The sequence below is a fragment of the Amphibalanus amphitrite genome, unplaced genomic scaffold (genome assembly GCF_019059575.1).
Source record: "Amphibalanus amphitrite isolate SeventyFive unplaced genomic scaffold, NRLGWU_Aamphi_draft 001705F_arrow, whole genome shotgun sequence".
NCBI lineage: Eukaryota > Metazoa > Arthropoda > Thecostraca > Balanomorpha > Balanidae > Amphibalanus > Amphibalanus amphitrite.
This window is the reverse complement of record NW_024883198.1, coordinates 19026-39791: the sequence shown is the minus strand read 5'-3', so window position 1 is coordinate 39791 and position 20766 is coordinate 19026. Positions and strand designations below refer to the sequence as shown.

The following is a 20766-nucleotide window of genomic DNA, read 5'->3' as shown; positions in this document are numbered from 1 at the left end:
GGGCACCAACAAACTGGGCACACCCATCCGGGGCCCACGTGGGGCCCAAATGGGCAAACCCCAGCCAGCATGCCCATGTGGGCCCCACATGGGCAGTTGATGGGCATGGTGGGCTAGGTGGGCCATGGGCTAGAGATGGGCAAATATGTGGGCGGCATGTGGGCCCCACATGGGCTGCCCACATATTTTTTGGCAGGCATAATGCTTGATAATGAGATTGCTTGCACATGTACGAGGGCATATCCAGGAATTTTGGTGAACACAGGCATTCACGCGGTGTTCCTGTATGGTGGGCTTAACATGGGCACTGCGTGGGCAGCCCATGTAGTGGGGTGTAGGTGGGCTGGATGTGGGCAGCCCATTATTTATTTTTTCACTGTCCAATGTGTATGATATTACAAGAAAAAAGAACTCGCTGTTTAGTCTCATGCCTCCAAAATACACTTCGACGTCGTGAGGAAGTCGCATAGTTGATGTTTGTGAGACGTGTAGTTCGGCTGATATTGGACAGTCAATGTTGTGATTGTGTCGTATGATTGTGTCGCCTGAGCCCGCCCCTGCGCGGGCGGCCCGCCGGCGGAGCTCGGCCCACCGGACGGGGCCTGGGGCCGCCTCTGCACCGCCCGGGGCGGTGACCGGCCGACCGGCTGGCGGGGCTGCGGCGTCTGGGCGGGCCAGTTGGCGTTGAGACTCTGAGTGGTGTGCGTGTCCAATAAAGCCTTAATTCGGGCGGAACCGACACATGACGCGGTCGGTATTAGCTCCAACCCGCCCATAGTGAGTACAAAGTGCGATGAACGAAAGTGAAAGGAAGCAGAGCCCTGTTCAAGTGCTCTGCGGCCGCCGCGGCTCCCGCGGCCGGGAGGCGGAGCCTAATTTCGGTTAGGTTGAACACCCTCGCGGCTGCGGCCGCTGCGGCCGGCGACGAGAATGGCACGGTTGTTTTGAAAGGAGATGCTGATCAAAATTTTGTGCGTAATTGCTTTATAATGGCTTTATTACTTCAATTAGTACCTTTTTGAAGCAATTATTCCTTAACAACATAATCAAATCAACCGAAACAAAGAGCAAAATCCGCAATGTTTTGTCTCACGCGCGCAGTTAATGTCGAAGTTTCCCTGCGGTCGCTCCCGAGCGACCGCGGGAGCCGCAGGAAGAGCTACGCATTACCCAGAATGCTGCTCTCGCCTGATTGGCCGCCAGCTAAGCCCCGCCTTTTTGGCCGCGGGAGCCGCGGCGGCCGCAGACACTTGAACAGGGCCCAGGAATGCGTAGCCGTGGCGGCCGCGCCGCAACCACGACCGCGTTCGAGTCTCTTCGGAGAGGCGCGCCCGCAGCGACGCCAGCTGTATCGCTACACTGAAAAAAATTACACCAGAACTTTGGAGTAAATCTACGGTGCCAAAAAATCCAATATTTTCTGGTGAGTTTTTACTCCGGCGTAAAAACTCGAGTAAACTTACGCCGGAGTAAAAACTCACCAGAAAATATTGGATTTTTTGGCACCGTAGATTTACTCCAAAGTTCTGGTGTAATTTCTTTCTCTTTTCGAAGAATAATTTTACCACCCGTGGTAAAAATAGCAATCATAACTTGCACCAGTGGAAGAGTAATTTTACTACCCATGATATAAATAGTAACCTAATTAGCGTCAAAATACACCCCGTTTGGAGTAAAATTGCACCGTGCCCAAAAACTACACCAGCCCAAAAGGTGTGAAAATAGCACATAAGCAATATAATAAACTTAGGATGTGAGAGTAAATTTACACTAGGGTGTATTTGTATCCAAATTATTTTTTACACTCTAGGTGCAAAAATAACAGGGGATGTGAAATAGGTATTGCAGTCGCATCATCCTGCATGGAGGGGCAGAGCGCATCCTTTGGAATGGACCAGTCAGGACATCCAAAAGATGTGCTCATAATCCCCTCCAGGCCTTCGGGATGTGCAACTGCATACCATGCATTACAGAATTCACAGCCCCTGAAATATTATACAAACGTCATTCAAGCAGATACAAGTGATAAAGCGCAGTCATGCAGGTGAGTGCACGGCGGCACGATCGACAAATTGAATACTATACTATATGAAGACTCTGCGCGTGATTTTTATCGAGTTGCAAAGGAAACAAGTTCAATGAAAGACCGTTTATTCTGAGCTTTATCACATGGTGCACGTAAACTCCTGAAGGTATGTACGTGCGTTATCACAACCACACTGAAAAAAACTTACACCTAGAGAGTTATTTTTGGAGTTTTTCCACTCCAGTTTGGCGAATAATCACGCACCAATGGCATATAATGATTATGTTTTGTAGCGTATTCTTACTCTCTGCATTGCATTAAGGGCGTTTTTGAAAGTTATTCTTAAACCTAGTACTATAATCATCTCTTTTGTGTTTTAGCAAGTGGTAATTTTATCTTCTAATTTTATCACGTGTCCTTTTTATTCTTTCGGGTTATAAATTTATATCAGTATCAAAGAAGCATAGGGTAATTTTAGCTTATTTCACAGTGATAAACAAGATCATTGGAATATATTTGTGCTGAACTCCCATGAGATGGTAATAAAATTGACAGCTAGAGTACTTTTATCAAAACTGCATAAAAATAAACCGCTGTGGAGTAATTAGGGTAATTTTTATACTCCATTACGGCTGATAAATTGACGCGACAGAATAAAACTATTCTCAGGTAGGTGTAAAAATTACTTCCTTCGTGATAAAACTATCATGTCCGGACAATAATTGTATAACCATGGAGTAATATTATGTGGTAGCATTACTAACATTATTCTTCGGGAGTATTCGGGAGCGTATTTCAAGCAATACTGTATCACTTTCTTGATAATCCTATTCCGTTGTGACATAACTAATCTAAAAGTGATTAATCTATTCGTCCAGCACAGTATTATTCCAAGAATAATATTTTCGGAACGTCTCTTCAGTTCGCGACCATTCGCGACCGCCATTGTGCTCAAGTCGTCAGAACCAAGGCCTTCTGTCAGAGAACCGAGCAAGCGTCCCAGTCCTCGAAGGTAAGCTGAAATTACTGTATACTTTGTGTTTTGTTAGTATGACTTTACAGTAATCCGTAGTATGACCATACCATCCAAGAAATGCGTTGACGTAGATTTGCGGACGAAGATTTCCGCGATGATGAAATTCTGGAAGACAAATTGTCAAAACAAATTGACAAATTGTTGTTACAAACAAACAAAACAAATTGTTAGAACGGTCATATCCGGACATCTACTTTTTGTTGTTTCTATCCTCCCAATATCACGATAGAAGAAAACACGTTTAATGAACGTATTTATATCTTGTTCAGTGTTCACTGCCTGATAAAGCTGTCCATGAAATTAAAAAAAAAAACGGTTCTTTTCTTTCTCAAAGGTGATACTGCGGAAGAACAGCTTCCGACAGAAACTTCGGAACAGATTCAAGAACTGTCAAAAGCCACTGAGCATTGAGCAACGCCGTCATCGACACGGAAAGACGAGCCAGGGGCATCGTTGTGAAAAAGCGTGCGGCAGCTGAAGAGGGGATGCCGGGGATGTTTCCCAAAACGAAGAAGTCGAAGCTAGACATCTGCACCGAAACCGCCAAGTTCAGTGCCAAGCTAAAGCACGCCGATGTCACTCACAAGACATCTGTTCTCAAAGATTCCTTCGAGGTTCGGCGGATATGCCTCACGAGCGACCGAAACCGGAAGACTGGCGAGGAGATGCCAAGGAGATATTCCCGGATATGTACAGCGAAGCTGCCGTAAGTGTTGCTTTATTCGGTATTTAAACGTCTTGTCTAATGTTATGTGTGATTGAACTCGAGATTCCTTTACTAACAGGGTAGTTCAGTAGGAAAATTTGACCGCCACGGTGACGTCACAGTGGCTATGCGTAAGCGTGGTGTAGTTAAAATGTCACATTTGACATCTGTGCCTTTTAAGGGTGGATTATCGAGAAACGGGGCTTCAAACATTCATGTAAACGTGTTTTTTTTATAAACTTCCCAATTATAAGCTCGCCAGTTGACCCAGATGATCACCATCTTCCTATGTATTATGAATGCGTGGGAACTTTTTCCCCGCTGCCGTGATGTAACGGTAAAGGAATTTTGAAACTCGTTAACGGGGGATGGTTGAACTGAACTAACTATATAATTCGTGGCACCATTTTATATCCGCGCTATCATGGGGAACAGCATTGGATAGGAAAACATCTGGAAAATTTGTATAATTTTTAACCCCCTCCCTCTGGTTTTTCTACCGCTTGCTGGGAAGTCACCCCCTCCCCCCCTCCCATCTAACTTGGCGGGTCCTAAGCAACGTAACCGTAACGAAACGCTCAAGGCGGAGTTGGGAATATATATTCCCGACCGGGGCTGGGAAAATGCGTTTTATTCACCGAGGTTTTTGTGCGGAGGACCGAGTGCCGGTAGGCACGAGGTCCGTAGCCAAAAACCGAGGTGAATAAAACCAAGATACCTATAAGAAACAGGTAGGTCCGATGTTTTGAGTAAAGCCCAAGTAAAGCCCTGGTGACGTCACTGACATTTCTTATATGGAGAATTTCGCCCATAAGGAAAATATTTTACATACGAAAATTTGTATTTCATTAGGAAAAAATACATTCTATCAATTTCATCATGAAACTTATATAATTTAATTAAAAAACTTGAAATCCTTTGAGTGCTTGTCCCAACCCCTGCTATACCTTTGGTCACGTGACTACCATGATAAACTTTGCGTTTTGCAATGTTATGACTTAAACAGAAGCAATAAATGTTACAAGCGTATTATTCATGATGTTTTAGGCAGCAATCGTGTAATAACATCCTTGAATTATATACATTCTGCTTAAAAGAGGTCACGTGATGCTACCAGATTGTGCTCGGACAGCATTTTCTTAAACTTCGATTTTGAGTACTTTTTACCTTCCTTGAGTCCTAATAACGGACGTTTTTAGTTATAAAATGAAGCAATGAATCTATTGAGGGCAAAATTTAATCATTTTTGCACTTTCAAGCCGGGCTATCCTGGCATGAACTTCGGCCGGTTTGTGTGTGAAGCCTATGGTGAAGGGAAAACTTCACGCCCGGCTGACGTCACAGACCTCGGCTACCAAATCGTGTCCGGTGGGGGTCGAATAAAACTGCATTTTCACAGCCCAAGGTTGGGAAGAGATTTACCACATGCCGTACCGGCGCAACAGTTAATATCATATTCATTTGTTATTTTACACTTTAATCTTAATATTGTGTTAATATTATATTAATACTATGTTCATATTTATAGTCATCGTGATTATTTTTTTGTGTTTTTCATTATCAGGCGGCGTTCAGTATGAAAGAAGAAATTCCTACTTCCCCCTTATTTAGGGTTTGAAAAAGCTGAGGATGAAGATGGTGAAGCGCCCGAAGTTACATAGAATAAAGATATGGAGTCCAGCAGGAGTGAGAAAACCGTGAGGAAAACTAAAAATTGGGTGAAACGCTGAATCAAACGCGTCTTGGATCCCAGCTGGAACAATATCAAGTGTTTCATTGTGGCACGTTAAGATGCTTCACGCATTTAAATTGTTCGTTTTTTGCGTGCATTATGTAGAAATAATGATTATTCCGACCATGTTCTGCAGCAATAAATACATTGGCATTGGAACGATAACCTTGTTTAGTTGAATTACGTTGACAGCAAAAGTATGTAAACACGCAGTCACTTACTTTTGCTGTTGCTGTTAGTGAACACACAATCCGTAAATATCTTCTTTGAAATTGGTTCTTCCGCTCAGAATATTCAGTAAAATTTTGTCTGGGAAAATCAAAAAGCCCTAGGGCCGAATCGTTTCCCAAATACCTTCAACATTAGCCGAGGCGGGCCGAAGCCATTTCCCAAATGCACGTGCTAATGTTAAAGGGATATCTCGGCATGTGGTAATCTTGTCACAAACCATGACGAAAGCATTCCAGTCATTTTTATCAGGTAAAAGATCACCAGAGGTTGACACTTGACGTGGCGCGCTTTCAAACTTTTTGTGAGCTGGAGTAACTTACCTAACCTGACCTTCCACAATGATATAATGTTCACTTGATGTTGCTTGATGTTAATTCCATTCATTAATGTGATTTTGCGATGTTTCCAGGTGTGGACTGACTTGGGAATGATCATGGGGCTCGAGGAGGACGTGAAGGAGCATGTCCTGCACAAAATCAGACATACCGCGAAGAAGTATGCCCAGACGATGATAAACGTGGAGCCGGCCGACAAAGACGGTGAGTTTTGAACGGGCACAAGCACACCTTTTCGGATGAGGTGTTCCGCTAGCAACAATCGTGCCGGGGGGGGGGGATACTCTTCTTCTATATAACTGGGCTCGAGCCGATCATCGTAGACAATATATTCCTGGCCAGGGCTGGAATAATGTTTAGATCTTACTGATTTTTTTTTTAGCGAATGTTAAGTTAGGCCCGAGGTATTTTCGATTAATACGAGGTCAGGCCAAAACATTAGCCAATACCAAGTGTAGGAAGGTATTTCCCACGCATGCTTCTTCCTACACGATGGAGAAATGACGTTTCACATATCCCAATGGCGTAATACATTAACCCGCGCCCCACTGGGGGGGGGGGGGGGCTATTTATAGCCCCCCTCCCGTTTTTCTGCAATAACTTCCAAACCGCTTGACGTATCGCCGCCAAACTTTCAGTACCTTCGGCTGCATCAATTGACACCTTGTGTCAAAATTTGAACTTCGTAGCTACCATAGGTCGGCCGGAAATGACGTCAGAGTGACATCATGTTCGTCCGATTTCGACGCAAAACATTGAACCACGGCAATCGCTCCCAAGAGCTCAGTTTTTAAGCTAGATCCAATTTCTTTTCATGAAAGGACTCAAAATTGACCGCGCTATCAAACTGCTATCTCGGATTTTCAAAATTTTGAAAATTTCGAAAATTTTATATAATAATATTCAAAATTTATATTTTTATATTTTTTTCAAAAAGTTTTCGACTTTTCGAAAAAACCGGAATATATGTGACAGAACGCATTATTATAACTAACTCTAGCAAGTTTTAGCAAAATATCTTCAAAAATGGCCAAGTTATACCCATTATTGCAAAAAATTCACAATTATTAATTTTTCAAATCACTTTTTCAGTACGTATTTGACATCGTACACCAATATAAATGGCACCATCGTGTTCCTGAGCTCAAACTGCATCCAATAGACACCTTTTTTGTTGAAAAATTTTAACTTCAAAATTTGACTTTTTTTGACCTGAAAGTGACCTGACCTAAGCTAAATTCGACTCAAAATGACCTCGAATAACACAGACGACATCAAATTCAAAATCTATGGCCTAAATGGACCATAAAACATGTGTCACGTGACCGACGCATGATATAATATTTTCGTGACCTGTGATGACCTGACCCTGACCTGAAAATCAAAGTACAAGTTTGGTACCCTCAAGGTATGTAGAGCATCTGTTCACGAGTGTGGAAACCAAAAATGAGCCTGATCTGTCTTGTAAGACGGCGGCCAGAGCCCAAAAGGTGAACAAGCCAAAGTGCTAATAATTTTTACTTTGACCTGACCTGTGACGTCATCGGTGACCTCAAGGTCAATGAAATTAGGTTTCGTTCGACAGTTTTTCCGGGGCTATCAGACGCCGTTTGAATTTTGACGATCGGCGCAGTAGTTTCGGAGTTAGGAGGGGGGCTATGAATAGCCCCCCCCCCCCCCCCAGTAGGGCGTGTTATACACAGACCCCAGTGGGGCGCGGGTTAATAGCAGAGGGCAGGACAACTTTTATTTTCTTGATGAGTTTTTTTTTTGGCTTAAAGGAAGACTGCCACCTTTTTTTTACACAAAACGGTTTTCACTAGACCTAACCCACCTATGACCTACCCTGAAGTCTGTTTCCCGAAATTCGGCCTAGTTTTCAAGATATCCGCAATTGGACTTCAGATTAAAGCCATCACAAATGTGTGGAATATGAGAATGTAACATTACCAGGTTAAAATCCCATCTCCCACACTTTTTGTGATGGCATCAATGTGAAGTTCGAATGCGGATATCTCGAAAACTAGGACGAATTTCGGGAAACGGACTTCAGGGTAGGTCATAGGTGGGTCAGGTCTACTGAAAACCGTTTTAAACCGAAAACCGTAAAAAGGTGGCACTTTAACGACGGGCGAGACAACATGTTGTACCTCACCTTTGGACAGCCAAACGTCGTTGGTTTTGCTATTAGTCAAAAAGTGTTGTTTAACTCTAGTGATATTGAAAAGTCATGGTTGTCTCCATTCAGGTTGTCTCCATTCATGGTTGTCTTCATTGTCTCCAAATATACCACAGTTACATGCAGTTTGATACCTACTTGCACTCCATACTTAAGCATGACAGCGGAACATCGGGTACTAATTTCTTATTTCACTGAAATATTTTAACGACGTATAATTATTTTGTAATTATGCACCACGTTTAGTTGCAAGAGTGTATCGTACTACGCAAACGTACTACGCATCGTACTACGATTTTGAGATTGAAAAGAAATCAGGAAGAAGCGAAGAATCGTCTCCAGATACTGATGGCATAGCCAGCTACTGTACGAACACGGTTCCTTGTTTCTCTCCTAGGTTTCCTTTACGTTTATTTGTACGATATGCATTGATGCCAACTGACTGCAATATTCTTTTCCACGGCAGACGACGAGCTGCTAGCTCTATTTGCCTATGGTTGTGGAACAACCATTAATTGGCACCTTGGCGGATCCGAGAAACGGGGTTCGTCAGGCAGGTGAGGAACTATCGGTGGACGGTGTGGTGGTCTGCCAACTGCCGGCCACCAGGTTGGAGACCGTGGCCCTAATGACGGCCGCCCACGCTGTCTTCTACACAAAGTTCACGGGGCTCTGCAGAGTGCAGGGCCCTGTTCGAGATTCTTCACCAGAGTGTGGGATTCGATGTAAACCTATCTGGCTTATCACAGAAGGTGTGGGAGGTTACCCAGGTAGTGTAGAACCAGCATCGGAGATGCCCACTTTGAATGACTGGCGACCTGTGGCTCACCTGTGGTTCAAGTGACTCGTGACTTGTGGCTCACCTGTGGCTCAAGTGACTCGCAACGTGTGGCTCACACTACTGGAGCCTCTGTATTATGACTAATTCAGCTGCGGCGGTCTCAGTACGCCAATGAGTCTCAGTACGTCTTTCATAGCCCAGATCACGCTCGTTTTATATGTCATCCGTGGCGGTGGTTCTGTGCGCAGATGTTATTCGTTAGCCTCAGTGTTAACCATACACGCTCGTTTTATCTGCCATCCGTGGCGGTGGTTCTGTGCGCAGATGTTATTCGTTAGCCTCAGTGTTAACCATAACGCCCTTGTGAGTTGTGACCTTGAACGTCCTTCCAGTGATTTCGCATTGCGGCCGGCAGAGACGAAGTTTTGCCTCCCAGTTGAGACGCCGCTTCTCAACTAGGAAGCAAAATTACGTCCCTGTCGGCCGCAATGCACCATCACTGGAAGTGCGTCCAAATTAAGATGTACCTGCTGATGCTCAGGTACCATTCGTTAATCAATTGTTGGTGTTTCAATACATTGTTTAAATGCATTCCTTATTTTACACTTGGTCATAAAATTATCACATCACCCCGCATTATCAGGGGTGGTACTTTTACACCGGGGTTTGATTTTACCGGGGAGTTACTCCGGGGTAAAATTATCGAAAAAAGGAGTGCTTTTTGGCATGGCAATATTATTCCCCGAATGGGAGTAATTTAAGTATTAAGTTAATAAAATTATCATCTGGTGTAATTTTATCCAAAGATAGCATACTTTTATCCTCCGTCATAAAATTACTCCCTAGCGCGAATAATATAAGCGTTCGGATACTAAATATATTCTATATGCTAGTTTTATTCCCCAAAACTCCCCATTTTAGGCGCTTATGCCAGGTCATAAAATTATTCGATTGCAGGAGTGCTTTTTGGCATCCTAAAATTAGAAAATGGGGAGTAAGTTTTTTTCAGTGCATTGCAACGGACTGAAACGGACTCATATGCCGTCTGTGTTTCTATGATATGCTGCGATATGATGCTGCGATAGCATATTCAACAAAAATAAAATATCAGAATAATATTTATCGGAGTAACTTGAGTGATAAGTACATATATATTCAAAAAAAAAAAATGCAAATATTTCGACACACTTTGCGGTAGTCTTTTTCAATGCAAATGGCACACAGTGCTAGTTTGTTAGGCACAACAAAAATCATCATTTTCCCATGCGATCGATAGAGCCGGATCCTTCACTACGATTATTAAACTAATTTATCACATCAGCGAAAACTACACTATTTACTACCATATCTAAATTTCAATACCTGTGACTCCAGTCACAGGTACTTGTCCAGGTCCATGTCCAGGTACTTGAACTTAGATATGGTAGTAAATAGTGTATAGTGTTTTCGCTGATGTGATAAATTAGTTTAACCCGCGCCCCACTGGGGTCTGTGTATAACACGCCCTACTGGGGGGGGGGGGCTATTCATAGCCCCCCCTCCTAACTCCGAAACTACTGGGCCGATCGTCAAATTTCAAACGGCGTCTGATAGCCCCGGAAAAACTGTCGAGCGAAACCTAATTTCATTGACCTCGAGGTCACCGATGACGTCACAGGTCAGGTCAAAGTAAAAATTATTAGCATTTTGGCTTGTTCACGTTTTGGGCTCTGGCCGCTGTCTTACAAGTCAGATCAGGCTCATTTTTGGATCACACACTCGGGAACAGATGCTCTTGTTACCCTGAGGGTACCAAACTTGTACTTTGATTTTCAGGTCAAGGTCAGGTCATCACAGGTCACGAAAATATTATATCATGCGTCGGTCACGTGACACATGGTATATGGTCCGTTTAGGTCAGAGATTTCGAATTTGATGTCGTTTGTGTCATTCGAGGTCATTTTGAGTCGAATTTAGCTTAGGTCAGGTCACTTTCAGGTCAAAAAAGGTCAAATTTTGAAGTTATAATTTTTCAGCAAAAAAGGTGTCTATTGGATGCAGTTTGAGCTCAGGAACACGATGGTGCCATTTATATTGGTGTACGATGTCAAATACGTACTGAAAAATTGATTTGAAAAATTAATAATTGTGAATTTTTTGCAATAATGCGTATAACTTGGCCATTTTTGAAGATATTTAGCTAAAACTTGCTAGAGTTAGTCATAATAATGCGTTCTATCACATATATTCCGGTTTTTTCGAAAAGTCAAAAACTTTTTGGAAAAAATGTAAAAATGTAAATTTTGAATTTTATTTTACAAAATTTTCGAAATTTTCAAAATTTTGAAAATCCGAGATAGCAGTTTGATAGCCCAGTCTATTCTGAGTCCTCCCATGCAAAGAAATTGGATCTAGCTTAAAAACTGAGCCCTTGGGAGCGATTGCCGTGGTTCAATGTTTTGCGTCGAAATCGGCCGAACATGACGTCACTCTGACGTCATTTTCGGCTGACCTATGGTAGCTACGAAGTTCAAATTTTGACACAAGGTGTCAAATTGATGCAGCCTAAGGTACTGAAAGTTTGGCGTCGATACGTCAAGCGGTTTGGAAGTTATTGCCGAAAAACGGGAGGGGGGGCTATAAATAGCCCCCCCCCCCCCAGTGGGGCGCGGGTTAATAATCGTAGTGAAGGATCCGGCTCTATCGATCGCATGGAAAATGATGATTTTTGTTGTACCTAACAAACTAGCACTGTGTGCCATTTGCATTGAAAAGGACTACCGCAAAATGTGTCGAAATATTTGCATATATTTTTTTGAATATATATGTACCTATCACTCAAGTTACTCCGATAAATATTATTCTGATATTTAACCTACTTGAGTAAAAACAAGATGACTCTGAAGTCGTATAAAAATAAAATAGGTACCGTAAACCGGGGTCACTTTGAACGCCTAGGTGACTGAACGCCATTCCAGTGGCGGCACCTGGCGGCCGGCAGAGACAGAATTTTGCCTCTCATGTTGAGAGGAGCTGCTCAACTGGGAGATAAAATCTCGTCTCGACCGGCCGCAATGCGCCACCGCTGAAAAGGCGTTCAAAGTTACCCTGGTTGACGGTACATACACGTAACACAATACACGTATAAGTATCCTGGCTGTGGCCACTTTTGTATGGCCCTGGCTATCTATGGCTACCCGCGAACAGTTCCAGTGATCATCACGGCAGGGAGGTCGCGAGCTCGATTACACTGGCGTGTTTGTTTCGCACACTCGCGTTCACCACTTTATTTGAAAATATATTCCCAGAAGAAAAAAAAATATATTCCAGGTGATGGAGCTAACATTCCGTGATCGAGGTGATGGGCTCACATTCCGCGATCGAGAGTTGTTTGGTAAACGATGGAGCGTTTAAATACGGAAGGTGAGTTCCAGCACCTGGGATGTTGTTTTTTCGGGAATGTACCTTTAAACTCTACATCCCCCGAACCTACTCCTACACCGTTCCTACACTGTACTCCTACACTTCCACACCGAGCACTTTCTTCGCGGCCTTGCTGAACGGAATCCTGCCTTTCACCGCCCTATAATAGATGACCTCCATCAGGGTTTTGGAAGGCCCTCTGAATGGGCAGTAGAAGACCGCATGAGCCGCAGCTGCTGCGGCCACAGCTGCCAGCGGTGCCTCCTGATCAAGCGGGAGTTCCGCTCCCTGAACCTCCAATCCTGAACCCTCAATGCATCTCACCGCATTCCGGGGGTCCGCCAGCTCCCCCACCGTGGTGCCGCAGCCGTGGGCGAGGAACGACATGAGTTCTTTGTCTGTGAAAAGCGAAAGAAATATAGATGATTCCAATGCTACTTTAAACGTTGCGCTATCCACCAAGGTGCAGAAGTTTTAATGGAGGATGGAAGAGGAGTTTCTATCCAGAGGATAACTGAAAACGTTTTCCTGGATAACCTGGCGGGGAACAGTTAACCTATTCCGAGATATCCCTTTAACGCAAGCGCGAGCGTTTAGCGATCGGCATTTTCCATTTTCGACTGAGCGCTAAAAGCCGCGTCAAAATTTTTGTTTTATATAGGGCATCATAGGTGCAAAATTTGAGCGAATTCGAAGGGGTCATGGTGTATGTACATTAGCGTGGGGCGAAAAACACTTTTTTTTGGAAAGTGCAAGGTATAACTAGTGAACAACTTGGGCCATAGTTTCAAATGAACACATGCAAAATCTTAAGCCTATCGGTCAAGCCTAGACATGAGCGCATTTGCGATGAATGAAGGTCTGCAAACGCTTTCAGGCGTTGCAGTCTCTTATGCTAAGGAGCCGTTGCGATTGGTGTGTAACACCGGAATAAAAGCGATTCGCGAGAAAAGACGAGATCAGTGGACTAATGATGGCGTATTTCATCAATACTGAATCCCACGGGCCGACCCAGGGTCCCTTTATCATCAACATGGATCCGGAACCTGGATCTAACGAATCCCTGGATACAGGATCCGGGTGTCTACATACATCCTTATATTATGTTTTCAAAGTCAATGGCCAATGCATAGGCTAATTGTTCATCCATGGATGCCGAATCCTGGATCCAGTGGATGCCGAAACCTGGATCCAGTGGATCCCAGGATCCAGAATCCAGGCAGCTACATTCGTTCATTTGCTGTGTCATCAGTGATAATGCAGATAGAAATTTGCCTACAAGTACGAATTCTCGCAGAACAGGTTGGCCAAACGTTTGCCCACGATACTGAGAGCAGCTTCATTCGCCAATATCAGCGGATCCTCCAGCCTCTCGAATTGGGCGGGGATTTGCTGTCAGCTGCTGGTTGTCCTCATGCCGCTTTGCGCCGATATGACCAACAGCGCGGTGATGCCTTTCGGCTTCCGGTAACACAAACGACACGGTTCAGCTGTTCAGCTGCCTTCGATACACCGGCTTGAAATAGGTACGTTTTCAGTCTGAGGCTGACTGGATTCCGCTTGTGTCTAGTCCTTGAACAGGTTGTTTTCTTCGTGCCGCTTCAACACTACCGTCAGGGTGAGCCCTGAGCCGTGATGTAGCTGGACACTTGTTGTAGTCATCAGAACTGACTGTAGCTTCAGCGGCTCGATTCTCTTTGTCTCTCTTCATTATGAGCCATTGATGATCCATGTCAGATAATATGTGGACGGCACCGGCTTTAGCACACCTTCTCCCTTGATACTCGAATGGAATGGACCGTGCAAGACTTTAGTCGTAGCCGGTTCTGTCGCCGCGTGAGCCTCGGGATGCGAGTGCAGACTTTCATACTGATGATGCTTATCGGCAAGCCCGTGTCCACTGCTTCAAGCATAACAGAGACGTCATCGGCGTTCGTCACGGTGTCACGATGACTCTCAAGGCCAACGTTATCTGCACCGTGTCACCTGCCTAGTGTCCCCGTGCCGGGTCTGATGTTCCTCCAGTTCATTGGCGTCTACTGAGAGCACCGTCTCGTCTCAGATGCGAACTCGGCTGACTGTCCTGGGGTCTCGACAGCCACCATGAGATTACTGTATGATTGAATAATCAAAGACTGCGAACCATGGACTGCTTGTACTTCAATTCTGAAGTACGATTAATAACTACAATTACGTGAAACGTCATTTCCTTTAGTAGATGCCAGTGAAGCTGGGGCAATGGAGCAGCATCACTCACGGGACGGGGACACAGATGACTGACAGGTGGTTAACGCGGCGCATCTGACGGTGCCTCGTAGGTCACCGTGACAGCGAACGCCGATGAATTATCTGTGATGCTTGATGCAGTGGACACGGGCTTGCCGATAATCATCATCAGTACGAAAGTCTGCACTCGCATCCCGAGGCTCACGCGGCGACAGAACCGACTTCGCCTAGCGCCTTGCACGGTCTACTCCATTCAAGTCTCAAGGGAGAAGGTAAAGTATGCTAAAGCCGGTGCCGTCCACATATTATCTGACATGGACCATCTGAATGGCTCATAATGAAGAGAAACGGAGAGAATCGAGCCGCTGAAGCTACAGTCAGTTCTGATGACTACAATTGTGTCCAGCTACATCACGGCTCAGGGCTCACCCTGACGGTAGTGTTGAAGTGGCACGAAGAAAACAACCTGTTCAAGGACTAGACACAAGCGGAATCCAGTCAGCCTCAGACTGAAAACGTATTTCAAGCCGGTGTATCGAAGGCAGCTGAACAGCTGAACCGTGTCGTTTGTGCTACCGGAAGCCGAAAGGCATCACCGCGCTGTTGGTCATATCGGCGCAAAGCGGCATGAGGACAACCAGCAGCTGACAGCAAATCCCCGCCCAATTCGAGAGGCTGGAGGATCCGCTGATATTGGCGAATGAAGCTGCTCTCAGTATCGAGGGCAAACGTTTGGCCAACCTGTTCTGCGAGAATTCGTACTTGCAGGCAAATTTCTATCTGCATTATCACTGATGACACAGCAAATGAACGAATGTAGCTACCTGGATTCTGGATCCTGGGATCCACTGAATCCAGGTTTCGGCATCCACTGGATCCAGGATTCGGCATACACAGATGAACAATTAGCCTATTCATTGACTTTGAAAACATAATATAAGGATATATGTAGACATCCGGATCCTGTATCCAGGGATCCGGTAGATCCAGGATCCGGATCCATATTGATGATAAACCCTGGGTCGGCCCGTGGGATTCAGTATTGATGAAATACGCCATCATTAGTCCACTGATCTCGTCTTTTCTCGCGAATCGCTTTTATTCCGGTGTTACACACCAATCGCAACGGTTCCTTAGCATTAGAGACTGCAACGCCTGAAAGCGTTTGCAGATCTTCATCCATCGCAAATACGCTCATGTCTATGCTTGACCGATCGGCTAAGATTTTGCATGTGTTCATTTGAAACTATGGCCCAAGTTTTTCACTAGATGTACTTAGCACTTTCCAAAAAGTGTTTTTCGCCCCACCCTAATGTACAGTCTGTCTTAAAAGTACCGCGCAAAGTGACGGTGGATCCATCAAGCCTGACCGAAGAAGAGCCTGCTATAATTTGAAAGTCACCGAACCAATTGACCTGGGGAGTGGTCGAGAATGTCAATTGCTTCGGTGATTCAAATTTAGCAGGCCCTTCCTCGGTCAGGCTTGATGGATCCACCGTTACTTTGCGCGGTACTTTTAAGACAGACTGTACAGTCTGTCTTTAAAGTACCGCGCAAAGTGACGGTGGATCCATCAAGCCTGACTGAGGTACGGCCTGCTATAATTTGAAAGTCACCGAACCAATTGACCTAGAGAATGGACGAGGATGTGAATTGCTTCGGTGACTCAAATGCAGTAGGCCCTTCCTCGGTCAGGCATGATGGATCCAACGTCACTTTGCGCGGTACTTTTAAGACAGACTGTACATGCCTTGGTGATCTGTCCTGGAATGCTCCTATAACGGAATGATTATACACTTACCACTGTTCGGTCTGGAATCAAGACCTAGAAGCAGTCGACTGGCAAACTCCTGGCAGAGCCGACGCGTCTCTTCAGTTACCTCCTTCTTCAGCGCCTCGTCTTCTTCGACGCCCCTTATCCGGGCCAGTTCCTCCCATAGCTGAAAAGAGGGGAACAGGAGGTTGGACTTGGCACCTGCTAACTACGATCCTGCCTGCAGCCCGTACATTCATAACTCGTTTGGTTTGGCTTTAAAAACACATACAACGATAAGAAAATCGCACTGTGATATTGAGAATACCACGCTTGAAGGCCAAAAAGTAAAAGAAGACATGCTAATACAGAACAACCATACTCTCGGTGATATATAAACACAACTCATGAAGTTGCCTCGACCATTTTTCGCTTACCAGGAAATCCCAGGCAAAAATTGACTATTTCGGACATTACCGGATAAATGCAACCGTAACTCGAAAACTGTAAAAGTTAGATTGACCGCACAACACATTCGACATGTCTTGCGAACCGGTTTCGAAAATAAAAATGCATGAAAAGTTATATTAATTTTGTCCCATTTAGATGGACTTGTTCGTTGAAAAATGCCTAAAACGTGGTTTAAGCATTATTGTGATAGATTAAAAAATCAATTTAGGTACTAGACAGAAATGTGGCCTGGTACATAGGGAAAGACTGATTTGTGATGTCACAGATGACAATTTTGAACAGAAGCTGAAGCCTGCAAACCTAAAAATAGAAGCCAAAGCCCTGATTGAACACCTCACTTAGCTGCGTTCCTGGATCATTTCCCCTAAATAGCAATACACTAATTTGAATTAACACCACATCTTAACCCGCGCCCCACTGGGGGGGGGGGGCTATTTATAGCCCCCCCTCCCGTTTTTCTGCAATAACTTCGGAACCGCTTGACCTATCGACGCCAAACTTTCAGTACCTTAGGCTGCATCAATTTGACACCTTGTGTCAAAATTTGAACTTCGTACCTACAATAGGTCGGCCGGAAATGACGTCAGAATGACGTCATGTTCGGCCGATTTCGACGCAAAACATTGAACCACGGCAATCGCTCCCAAGAGCTCAGTTTTTATGCTAGATCCAATTTCTTTGCATGAGAGGACTCAGAATTGACTGCGCTATCAAACTGCTATCTCGGATTTTCGAAATTTTGAAAAATTCGAAAATTTAATATAATAATCTCCAAAATTTATATTTTTACATTTTTTTTTCAAAAAGTTTTTGACTTTTCGAAAAAACCGGAATATATGTGATAGAACGCATTAACCCGCGCCCCACTGGGGTCTGTGTATAACACGCCCTACTGGGGGGGGGGCTATTCATAGCCCCCCCTCCTAACTCCGAAACTACTGGGCCGATCGTCAAAATTCAAACGGCGTCTGATAGCCCCGGAAAAACTGTCGAGCGAAACCTAATTTCATTGACCTCGAGGTCACCGATGACGTCACAGGTCAGGTCAAATTAAAAATTATTAGCACTTTGGCTTGTTCACATTTTGGGCTCTGGCCGCCGTCTTACAAGTCAGATCAGACTCATTTTTGGTTTCCACACTCGTGAACAGATGCTCTAAATACCTTGAGGGTACCAAACTTGTACTTTGATTTTCAGGTCAGGGTCAGGTCATCACAGGTCACGAAAATATTATATCATGCGTCGGTCACGTGACACATGTTTTATGGTCCATTTAGGCCATAGATTTCGAATTTGATGTCGTCTGTGTCATTCGAGGTCATTTTGAGTCAAATTTAGCTTAGGTCAGGTCACTTTCAGGTCAAAAAAGGTCAAATTTTGAAGTTAATATTTTTCAACAAAAAAAGGTGTCTATTGGATGCAGTTTGAGCTCAGGAACACGATGGTGCCATTTATATTGGTGTACGATGTCAAATACGTACTGAAAAAGTGATTTGAAAAATTAATAATTGTGAATTTTTTGCAATAATGCGTATAACTTGGCCATTTTTTAAGATATTTAGCTAAAACTTGCTAGAGTTAGTCATAATCATGCGTTCTGTCACATATATTCCGGTTTTTTCGAAAAGTCAAAAACTTTTTGAAAGAAATATAAAAATATAAATTTTGAATATTATTATATAAAATTTTCGAAATTTTCAAAATTTTGAAAATCCGAGATAGCAGTTTGATAGCGCGGTCAATCCTGAGTCCTTTCATGCAAAGAAATTGGATCTAGCTTAAAAACTGAGCTCTTGGGAGCGATTGCCGTGGTTCAATGTTTTGCGTCGAAATCGGACGAACATGACGTCACTCTGACGTCATTTCCGGCCGACCTATGGTAGCTACGAAGTTCAAATTTTGACACAAGGTGTCAAATTGATGCAGCCGAAGGTACTGCAAGTTTGGCGTCGATACGTCAAGCGGTTTGGAAGTTATTGCAGAAAAACGGGAGGGGGGGCTATAAATAGCCCCCCCCAGTGGGGCGCGGGTTAATATGACTGACTCTAGCAAGTTTTAGCTAAATATCTTCAAAAATGGCCAAGTTTTACGCATTATTGCAAAAAATTCACAATTATTAATTTTTCAAATCAATTTTTCAGCACGTATTTGACATCGTACGCCAATATAAATAGCACCATCGTGTTCCTGAGCTCAAACTGCATCCAATAGACACCTTTTTTGTTGAAAAATTTTAACTTCAAAATTTGACCTTTTTTGACCTGAAAGTGACCTAACATAAGCTAAATTCGACTCAAAATGACCTCAGATGACACAGACGACATCAAATTCGAAATCTCTGACCTAAATGGACCATAAAACATGTGTCACGTGACCGACGCATGATATAATATTTTCGTGACCTGTGATGACCTGACCTTGACCTGAAAATCAAAGTAGAAGATTGGTACCCTCAGGGTAGCTAGAGCATCTGTTCCCGAGTGTGTGATCCAAAAATGAGCCTGATCTGACTTGTAAGACGGCGGCCAGAGCCCAAAACGTGATCAAGCCAAAATGCTAATGATTTTTACTTTGACCTGACCTGTGACGTCATCGGTGACCTCGAGGTCAATGAAATTAGGTTTCGCTCGACAGTTTTTCCGGGGCTATCAGACGCCGTTTGAATTTTGACGATCGGCCCAGTAGTTTCGGAGTTAGGAGGGGGGGCTATGAATAGCCCCCCCCCCCCCAGTAGGGCGTGTTATACGCAGACCCCAGTGGGGCGCGGGTTAATCTCAATATCCACACATTGACTTACCTTCGCAGTTCGACTTGTTGCCCTTCGCAAAATCACCGTTTTACACTGCGCAGTGAGAACCAACCGCCTTGTCAACCGCAAACTGAAACACCAGAAAATGGCGGCAACCGGAAACCGTGCAGCGCGCATGCGTGCTACCTAATAGTGCAACTTTACAAATATAGGTGCAAAATCAACTTTCAAAGAGTAATTTCACACCACCCCATCGCCATGCTGGTTTGCTTTTACGCTTTATTTCAGACGTTCCTGACGCCCGGTATATTTTTATGTCTCAGATAGAAATTTTAATCTGAATATGTTCTAAAAATACTCTGCTTACCAATCATGGAGTAGAATTACACTAGACAATTGGTGTCAAATTACGCTTCGTTGAAAATAACTCTAAGTGGAGTATTTATGCACCCTGTGAAACAGAGCGTACAATGTATGAAAGAGTGAAAGTACACTTCTCTTTCCTCTGTATTCCATATAATGGAGTAGTAATGCACCCAGGTGTAATTTTGCACTCACTTTTTCAGGAAAAGAGTATAAGTACTCCTAAAACTGGTGTAAACCGGATAAAAATATCTTGCATGACGGGTGGTAAAAATGTAACCCAGGTGTACTTTTTTCAGTGTAGTTGGTCGAGTCACAGCTGTGACATCAGGACGTAGTCGTCCCATCTCTCCTTCCAGAGGTAGAAGGCGTCACTGCGGTCGGTGGAGATGTCCAGTCGGTCAGGCCGAATCGGCTGCAGGCTCGTCATACCACAGCGATTACGAAGGTCTGTTCTAGAAGCCCTCCACGCCAGCCACCTGGGGAAGGAGAAGACGAAGGCCCGCGCAAGACAGATCGTCTGCTGGCCCGGGATCTACCGGGATGTGGAAAATGTCACCCGCTGCTGTACCAGCTGCCAGAGAGATCTACCCGCTCAGCAGCAAGAGACCATGATGAGGAGACCGCCAGCGGAAAGGCCGTTCGAACTACACATCGACTTTGCCGATCACGCCGGCAGGAAGTACCTCGTGGCAGTGGACAGATACTCCGGGTGGCTGTTTGTCGCCGACCTCGGTGTAAGCGCCCCCGCTTACACCGGTCCGAAGGACGATAGC

General features: G+C 44.4%; 1 long non-coding RNA gene across 1 annotated transcript; it reads right to left on the bottom strand.

The window, feature by feature from the left end:
- Positions 1 to 12579: 12579 nt before the first annotated feature.
- LOC122374744 lies at positions 12580 to 19746 on the bottom strand. Its single transcript, XR_006255273.1, has 3 exons — positions 19676 to 19746; positions 16456 to 16594; positions 12580 to 12826 (listed from the first exon to the last, which is right to left on the bottom strand). It is a non-coding gene; the product is annotated as an uncharacterized LOC122374744 (long non-coding RNA).
- Between the last annotated feature and the right edge of the window lie 1020 nt (positions 19747 to 20766).